Source organism: Mus pahari, chromosome 8 (genome assembly GCF_900095145.1).
Source record: "Mus pahari chromosome 8, PAHARI_EIJ_v1.1, whole genome shotgun sequence".
NCBI lineage: Eukaryota > Metazoa > Chordata > Mammalia > Rodentia > Muridae > Mus > Mus pahari.
In genome coordinates, this window is record NC_034597.1 from 93,973,780 (window position 1) to 93,983,512 (window position 9,733).

The 9,733-nt window shown below is 41.6% G+C and overlaps 1 pseudogene; it reads right to left on the reverse strand.

Annotated features, from left to right (window-relative positions):
- Nucleotides 1-3,532: 3,532 nt before the first annotated feature.
- LOC110325886 lies at nucleotides 3,533-3,941 on the reverse strand (annotated as a pseudogene).
- Nucleotides 3,942-9,733: the final 5,792 nt, after the last annotated feature.

The following is a 9,733-nucleotide window of genomic DNA, read 5'->3' on the forward strand; positions in this document are numbered from 1 at the left end:
TACAGGTACACAGCCAGACAGGGCGAGTCAGAACTGAAGGAACTCTGGAAATAGGCTGAGCCCCAGGCTTCAGCCACAGGCCGCTTAGCTCCGCCCACACACCCCAGCTAGAGCAGTGCTTTAACCCTTAGTGGACACTATCACACAATATTCCAGAAGGTATAAGAGTTATGTTTCTTGTTTCTTTGCACATTCCCAACATAACTTTTGTTTGGGTTAAGGTAAGAGGACAGCAGAAACACTGTTGGTAAGGTACAGAGAAATTACTGAGTGGAGTGAATATTGTCTCAGGGGCACAATGACTAAACATAGATCCAGGTCCAGGGCTCAGAAAAGATAATGGTTATGAAAAGTAGTTGAAGATGCCCAATATAAACAAAGTGCATCTAAGTGCAAGTATCACAGGCGGCGAGTAGGGGAACCAGCCAGTGCAAGTACCATTCCTTAAAGGAACATGGCTGTATCAGGCAGGGCTTGTGCATTTGGAAAGAGCGTTAGCAGAGTTAAGTACTTCATAAAGCCAAGAGACTTTGAGCTCTGAATCTCTCCCAGTTCTGTGGAAAATGCAATCACCAGAGAGTTTGGTTTAAATATAAAAACTAATGAGATAGCTATAAGGATAATAGCTCTGCCTTCTTCTCTCCAAGTTTCATTAAAAACACATCACATAGACTTGGGGGTAAATGAACATACCTGAAAAAAACGGAGCAAGCAGGAGCTGCTCTGTAGCAGGAATCTGTAGCAGGACTCTAAAGCTTCCCTGTGGAGATCTAAGTTGTAAAAAAATTAGTATTTTTTCAACTCCAAAATTATATATGCAAAAAAAATTGGCTAACACCGTAGGGCCATGACTATGCTAGAATCTTACTGAAAATAGTACAAACTTCTCCATATGGTGAAGGTCTCAACATTCTATTTTTAACAGATTTTGGAAAGATGGGTAGAAAACATATTAAATGCCTTCTCTGAATGGCGGTGCTGTGTCTGAATGTTTCCATTTTTACACTTCTATGCCTATGTGTCATATAATTCACATTTTTTTATTATCCTTTAGGGGAATGAAACAAATTTTCTACAAATTAAAATTCAGAAATGGACATATTTCTATTTCAGCAGAAATGAACATTCACAATCCAAAACTCCGGCAGCTTCACAGGCTTCATTTTTTTACTTGTTGAATTGCTGTAATTATGCCAGGATATTTTTTTTTTAATTTCTTCTTAAACGCAATGAGAATTTCTCTTTGAAACAGGAGGCGCCCCGTACGCCACCCCCCCTTACCCTCAAACAGTGCCTGTGCTTTTCTTTTTCTGGAATCCAAATGAGATGCTTTAGCCATGCTGATTTCAAAGGCTCCAGAAAAACAGCCTCCCTCTAGCCCCTAGCCAAGGCAGTCGCTGTGGCTTTAAGAGTAGCGTCCCCCCCCTCCCCCGCGCCCACATACTTGTCCTCTTTGCACAGAAAGTGCCAAGCAGTGACATCTACTATAGTTTCTAGGACACGATGCTCTCTGCTATACAGGGAGAAAGAGAGAGAGCGCGCTGTGAGAGAGAAGGCAGGCAGGGGAAGTGAACACAAACCCAACTACGTTCCCAGCGGACAGGCACTTCCCATGCAGTAATCCTGACCTGCTGTTTATGGCTGTTTGGCTGATAGGAAGCCCAGCTCCAGCGAGCTCCGGGGCCCAGCCTCCCCCCTTGCTGTCCATTAATCATGAGAGGCTGTTAGGAAGTGTACACAGAGTGGGAGTTCTGCCTAGAGTGGCCTCTAGCTGTCTCCAGCTCAATGAAATGACCCTGTGTGAAAACTTGTTTTATGAGAGATTGGTTTATTTGTAACTAAACTACTTCCTCCGTTATTTGATAAGCTCAAATATTTGCTGGTGATAGTCTGAGAGTGTCACATTTATTATCCTGTTTCTGTGGTTGCCTCACTCCTTTGGAACCAGCTCTGTTAACCCTTGGAAGGACAGCCCTTGGCCCACGCCATCTTTCAGTTGGTCAGCATTATGTCAGACCAATTAGGATTTGTGACTCAAAGAGGGAGACTGTGTGGTTCCAAAACCACACGGACAACTCCAGAGGCAGACGACTTTGATAAAGTCCCCTAGGATTCTGAAACCACCATTAAAAAAAGGAAGGGAAGGGCTTCTGGCTTCCTAACATAAATCTAAGGCCGTTCTAGACACATTAATGTTTCTGAAATGACAACTTTAAATAGGTCGGTGTGACTTCCTGTAGTTCTTCAGACCCCCAAACGTCAGCTGTGTAAGGCGTGCGTTCTCAAAATGCCTTAGCATTCGGTGCTTTGACGCTTTGCCTGTTAGAGTCTGAGCTCATTTGCATTTGGCAGGACTGATTTCCTGCTTCCAGAGAAGGGGGGCGGGGTGGGGGTGGAAGCCTTTGCTTGCTCTCTCAAAGGCTCAAAGGGCTCTCTGGACATATAAAACTATGTTTCCAAGAATTAAATGAACCAGAATGAGGCAGATCTCTTTTGAAATGAAAAGAAATACAGGCTTTTGTTACATGCAACACATTTGGAAAACCTAAATGGAATATCTCTCTTGACAAACCCACACTGGGACTGTTTCTGCAGCTCTTTCAGTCTCTGGTCAGCTACAGGGAGTTCTCAGTGAATGCAGAAGAGGCTAAGGAAATAGCCACTTACGTGTGGCAAAATGTTCCAGCCTTGCAGAGATTTTCCCAAAATCATTAGACCCACCAACTTTCCATTTGCCAGGCCTTCACCTTCCCATCAGAATTTCCACAGCCCTCCAGCCTTGCAGCCCAGCCGTTGTACCTCCTAAAACAGCCAGCTGTTTGTAGCTGAAAATGTAACCAAATTTATATGCTTCTAAACCAGAGAGCTCCCTGACGATCAGGCAGGAGAAAAACAAAACAAAGGAAAGGAAAGCAAAGACGTTTCCCTCCCAACTTGTTTCAAGGTCAGAACTGAACACCCATGCAAGCTCCTTCCATGCTCATAAAAGAGGAGAATTTGGGCCAGCTAAAGCCTGTGGGAGGGCACATAAAGAGGGACGTGTACTGGGAACACAAGCCTGGAGAGCCCTTTTCCATCCCGTGAAGGGGCGTGGCTCAGAGTTCCACCTCTGGTTTCTTTTAGAACTCATCAGGTAGCCTTTCCCCAAGACCTTACCAGTGGAACCTGGCCAAGTGATGACTAGAATTGTAATTATCTGAAAAATATATATATTGAAATATAACTATATTTAATATGTCAAATAGATTTTATTATTAGTTCTCTCATTCTTTCTTTGTGTTTTTATGATCTTAAAATTGAGTTTTGGAAAGGATGAAATAACTCTCCTCTTAGACATATTTTCTTTCCTTCCTTTCCTTTTTTGAAGTTAGGGATTGAACCCAGACCCTCACATCTTAGGCAAGCACTCCACCTCTGAGCCACCTCTCCAGTCTTCCTCAAGGTTCCTACCTGTTAGAGCTCCTGTCTCTACTTTTTTTTTTTTCTTCAGTTTTTGTGACTTTATTTAACACAAATCACACATACGAGCCATCTACTCATTTTCTTCGATGCGTAGCCTGGCGTTGGGATTGGTGACTCTGAATGGCCAGCTGTGCTGCTCTTTCTACGATGGCTTTTCGGTTCTTAGAGGACACGTTGTGAGCAATCTCAGCACAGTAAGATTTGTTGCACATCAGCAGCACCTCCAGCTCCTTGACATTGTGGACCAGGAACTTGCGGAAGCCGCTGGGCAGCATGTGCTTGGTTTTCTAGTTGCTCCTGTAACCAATGTTGGGCATCAGGATCTGGCCCTTGAACCTTCTCCGCACCCTGTTGTCAATGCCTCTGGGTTTCCGCCAGTTTCGCTTAATTTTCACATATCGGTCTGACTGGTGTCTGATGAACTTCTTGGTCCTCTTTTTGACGATCTTGGGCTTCACCAGAAGGCGGAGGGCAGCCATGATGCCGCAAAACAGATGGCAGCCACCTCGTAGGCAGCGACAAGGAAGAAAGAAGCCTGTCTCTACTTTCAATAACGAACAGTGATCGGGAAGTGTACACCAAAATCAACCCTTCCTCCCCAAGTTGCGTTGGCCATGGTGTTTCGTCACAGCACTAGTAACACTAACATTAAAACAATGACTTACCTCAAACATAAGCCGGCAGTATTTGCCCTGTGTGACAGCTTATTATTGTTAGCATAATGTCTTCAAGTTTCATCCATATTACAGGGTGTCATAAGACTTCCTTTCATAGGAGAACATTCCATGGATATTGTTCACACTTTGAAACTACAGTGAACAACAAGTCAATGGTCATATTGGTGGAGGCAGATATATATATATATATATATATATATATATATATATATATATATATATAATGGATTTTATTCAAAGTGCATGAAGAAATCCACTAGCAATATCAAAAAACAAAATTAAAACCTGAGAGAAAGGACTCGAGAGACATTTCTCAGGAGAAGATATACAAGTGGTCCATTTGTAACAAAGGATGCTGCTCAATATCACAGTCTCTCCTTCTGTGAAACTTCTGCCGTGTCTTCAGATATCCAAGTATGTGTCACTTGGGAGATGCAAGTCAAAACCACAATGAGATCTCACATTTGCTCAGATGACCATTACTAAATGGCACAGTACAATACAATCCGTGTCATCAGGAACTCAGTGGGACTGGAACCTGCTCACCACTGCGAGATATACAAGTGGAAGCAGGTACACAAATGTCTGGCAGTCCCACCATCTCGCCATATAATATCAGTGTGATTCCATTCACCGCAGCATCTTGGCTTGGTTTAGAAAGTCAGTCCAATCCATTAACCCTTGTACCTTATTAACTAAGGTGAGGTGATAGCAGAAGAACTGGAGTTGGTCACAGAGCTGAGGTTTAGCTATAACTTTAACCTTTGCTAGCAATATGCTTTCTAGTGGGATCCCTAAATCCCTGGAGCTTGACTTTGGTTTATTTAAAGGGGTACGATTGTAGCCAGATCTTTCTGGCTTCCCAGTGGGAACTGAGGCACATTATAGGATTATGACAGCTGATCAAGAGACATGGCCATTACTGTTCTAATTTCCATACACTTACATGTGGCAAACTGGAAGGTTTGAATGCTTCCCCTTAGGGAATGCACTGATTTCCCATGGGATTATATTGGCACTTTAATCCAAGTCTGTGGTGATGGTCAGTTCTATTCTCAGATGATGAAAGAGGATAAGGAATACAATTGCCCCTACTTTTATGTAGCTATTCTTAGACACAAGCCCACACCTGAAGGCTAAAGCATGATCCAGTCCAGCCATCAAATGCACCCTCTATTTCAAAGGTGTGCGTGGTGGGGGGTGGGGAGAGAGAGAGAGAGAGAGAGAGAGAGAGAGAGAGAGAGAGACTGACTGAAAGCTCAAATATTCAAATATGGCAACATAGATGAGAGAGTTAAAAACTGCAAAGTGTCACATAAGTGTTTGTTGTTATTGAATGAGCAAGATATTAAGTCAGCTGTTCCTTCTCCTTCCACAAAATAGGAATAAATCACTCTAGAACTTGAGTTTCATGCCTTATATCAATTACAGATTATTAAATGAGTAATAACTAACTTTGTGTTTCTCTTTACCACATAGACACATGAGTATTAAGTTAATACTTTTATTAATTCTTTGAGAGTTTAATATGAAAACAATACTATCCCATCAGCCTCAGTATTTGCTATTCTTATACAGTTGGGTGCAGAACATCCACTGGAGCGTGGTTGGTGTACCGGAAGCCACATCCATAAGGAAACTCACTTCCTCTGCCCCTGAAGCTATCACTAACCAAAGCCGCAAATGAGCCTGTCCCCCCTCATCCTAGAATGGTCATGCTTGATTGTTGAATGTATATGCATACCATTAGCATATCAACTCATATTAAAAGAACCTTTTTAAAAAAGAAACCCTGCATCATGTTCGCGTGATTTATTTTCAAAGTAACTTTAAAACATATTCCTCTATTTAAAGCAATCCTCATAACGCTTCTAACTGACCCTCAGATAACCCGTCACAGGCTACAAGACAGAAGAATAATCAAGGCTTCAATAACTATGAAACTGAACAGAAAAACACCTGTGGTCAGAGTCTATGGCAGAACTTCCTACACTTACAAGGTTCCCAGCGAAGGACTGGATTCAGTAGTCTCCCAAGACGGTGCCCTCTACTTCCCAATTAGCTTCCTCAGCTCTCTTGTGTTACCCATCACGCCAGACTGTTTCTGCAGCTCAATTTACCAAAGGCTTCAGTGGCAATACAAGGCTTGCTGGAATCCCAGGGTCCCTTGGGAATATAAACTATATACAGCTGGAGTTAATTTCCTGCACAAGCTTATATTACGTGTTTAGCTTGGTAGTTCCTTCCTGGGGATTCCAGCTTTCTCTTTCTGCTTTTTTAAGTTCATAATACTTACTGTGTACTCCCCTCCCCTATTTGCAGAGGCTCGTTGTAGTTATTCTTTCATTTAACCTTATGTTCCTTTCTTTAAAATTAGTCTTTCCCAACTAGACTCTGATGCTCCCAGGCTCTGTGTCCTTCCAAATCCACATGTGTGTTACAGAAACTAGGCTTACATTTGATTTAAACTGAACCTAGATTTGAACGTTATCTGTTTAATCTATAGTATTATAACCTTCAATACATAGCTTAATTGTACCAAATTTCATAATCTTTGTCTATGGAATGGGAATAGTAGTTCAGATTATACTAGTCCTGTGGAACTTTAATAATTTGGGTTAAACTCTTTAACCAATGCTGTGCACATGTAAACTTCCACTTTCAGTTTCTTTCTGAATCATTCATATGTTGTTGGTTTTTTTTTTTTTTTGATTGATTGAAAAAAGAAACAATGTAAAGAATGACAAAAAATTCCCAGTAATTTTGAAATGAAAACAGACATTTAAAATAAGTTTTATACACACATTGGAATTCTTGGCTACGTACTTAAGTCATCACAGATAGAATTGTGTTTTTCTTTGCTATCTCCAGTGACTTTTGTACTACATACTGGTTGAGATTTTATCAGTTACAAGTGATTAGAACCTTGAACTGAAATTGGAATACATGAGAAATGGGATTTTAAAGCTTCCCATTGCTGAAATGCCCAGGAGTGGAGTTTGAGCATAGCTCATTCCATAATGTAAACAACAGCACATAGTATGGTTTTGCTTTTTTCAAACATTTATTTCTATGTCTATGAGTGTCTTGCCTGTGTATGTATATGTGCACTACATGCCTGCACTATGCCTGCAGGGTGCAGAAGAGTGTCAGATCCTCTGGAACTGATGTTAGTAGTTATGAGCCACCATGTGGTGCTAGGGACCCAACCCATGTTCTCTGCAACAACAAGTGCTCTTAACCACTGAGTCATCTCTCCAGCCTCTAGTATTATTTTAATAATCTGTTATTATCATTAACAATTGTCAGAGTTATTTATGTAAGCTGGACCATTGCTGCTGCTTCTTCTTCTTCTTCTTCTTCTTCTTCTTCTTCTTCTTCTTCTTCTTCTTCTTCTTCTTCTTCTTCTTCTTCTTCTTCTTCTTCTTCTTCTTCTTCTTCTTCTTCTTCTTCTTCTTCTTTGTACATCGTGGTGCGGAGCCTAGTGCGCACCACGATGTACAACGTCCACAAGCAGCTTCCCCTTCCCCTTCTTCCCTTTCCCCTTCCCCTTCCCCTCCCCCTTCCCCTTCTTCCCCTTCCCCTTCCCCTTCTCATTCTCCTTCTCCCCCCAATCTCATTCTCCCTCTCCCTTTCTTTCTCTCTCTCTCTCTCTCTCTCTCTCTCTCTCTCTCTCTCTCTCTCCTTTTCCCTCTACCCCCTCCCCCCTTCCCCAATCCTTTCCCTCTCTCTCCTTAGGTTGTTTTCCTTAATGATGTCCTTTAGGACCTTAGGAGCTCTGATTCCAAAGTGCCACTTGTTCAAATGAACTCTAAACCTAAACTCTCTTCTGTGTCAGTTACTTGGTTCATTTTACCATGAAGCACTAACTTAAAAGCCAATAAGAATGAGAAGGAAGGTCTTTGTCAGCCACATCTCTCAAGTGTTTATATCTAAGTGGCAGATACAAGTCTCCATCTCAAATCACTGAATTAAGAAACCAAGAATTGTTTTCCCCCTCCTTTTTGCTTTATCCTGATTGACAGCAGAAATGGGAGAAAGAAGAGAAAGGTCAATGTTTAAAACCTGCTCACTGTCTTAATTCATTGACCTACCTGACCTAAACGTTTCACTTCTAAAAAGTTGCACATTTTCTTTATATTTTACCAGCATTACCTACAGGAACAAACTCTCCTAAAGGTGCAGAGAGTGTCCTTTTTGTTTTAGTATTTATTTCTAAAACTTACTACAGTGGCCTGTATATTATGGAAAACCACAGCGTGTCAGTGCATTTAAAAAAAAAAAAACTCATAAATTGTTAGTGATATCTAGGGTAAGCTTGAATTACACATTTTCAAAGATAGTTTTTGTTTTGGTGTATACATGGAGAGGGGAACATGTTCATGCAGGTGCACATGCACACATGTATGTATGAAAGCCAGAAGTCAGCTTCAGGTGTACTTCCTCAGGAAAAATTCACCTTGGCTTTGGAGACAGGGTCTTTCCCACTGAGACCTGAGGCCTGCTGATTGGGACCAGGCTGGGTCTCACTGTCTTCACCTCCCCAGTACCAGGACCACACGTACATCCCAGCACCTGTAACTTGACTTACTCTGCAGGATGCCCAAGAAGCACTTACCAACTGAGCCGAGTCGCAGGCCTAAGATAATTTTTAAGTGTTAAGTACTTTCGTAGTTAAGTAAAACATATTATTTCATATCGAACTATAAAACTACAGATCTTTAAAACAAATTTCCAACTCGGTAGGCCACATACGCTGTTGCAAATACACAATTCTGTTGCAATGTGAAACAACCACAGATAATACAGAGATGAGGGATAATCTTACACACATGGGCCAAGTGTAGGCAGCATTTGGGTTGACAGAAACAAGTCTACAAAGAATGAAAGGAGATCTGCTGTTGTCTGCATAATCAACAGTTCAGACCACAAAATCTGAAGGGATTCATAGGGAAAGGAGTTCAAGTTTTAAAAGTAGAGCAAGCCTGGGCAAACTGGACCAGTGAGCATCCCACCCTGGGCACACTGGACTGGTGAGCATCCCACCCTGGGCACACTGGACTGGTGAGCATCCCACCCTGGGCACACTGGACTGGTGAGCATCCCACTTTCTCTAGATTGTAACACTTCATTCATTTGCTCAGTAGATCATGCAACACTGAATACCTGTTCTTCAATCAAAGCTCAAAACACCACCTCAAAAAAATGCACTTACCTGCTCTCCTATTAACCTGGGCAATCATGTAACAGGTAATTTTGAAGCTGACCATAGCAGGGATTGTTTTAGGTTGTTCTTAAGCCTTAATTTAGATATACTTTATAGTGAAGTTACTGCAATATCCACAAGATACGATGTTATCCAAAACTATGCAAAATGACAATATGATCTTTTCCTTGCATCGTAAGCATATCCTTCTCAACATGTCAACAACATAATTTTGTTCAGACAATAAATGGCTTCTTCCTGTAATAAAAATCCCAAATTAGGCTTCTTCATAGGCCAGAGATGGGAAGAAGTTGCCAAACACGCTTAGGAAAATCCCAGTGACTTCATGATTCACCGTTTTGTATTCAAAAATTAGAAGGTGGGAAAA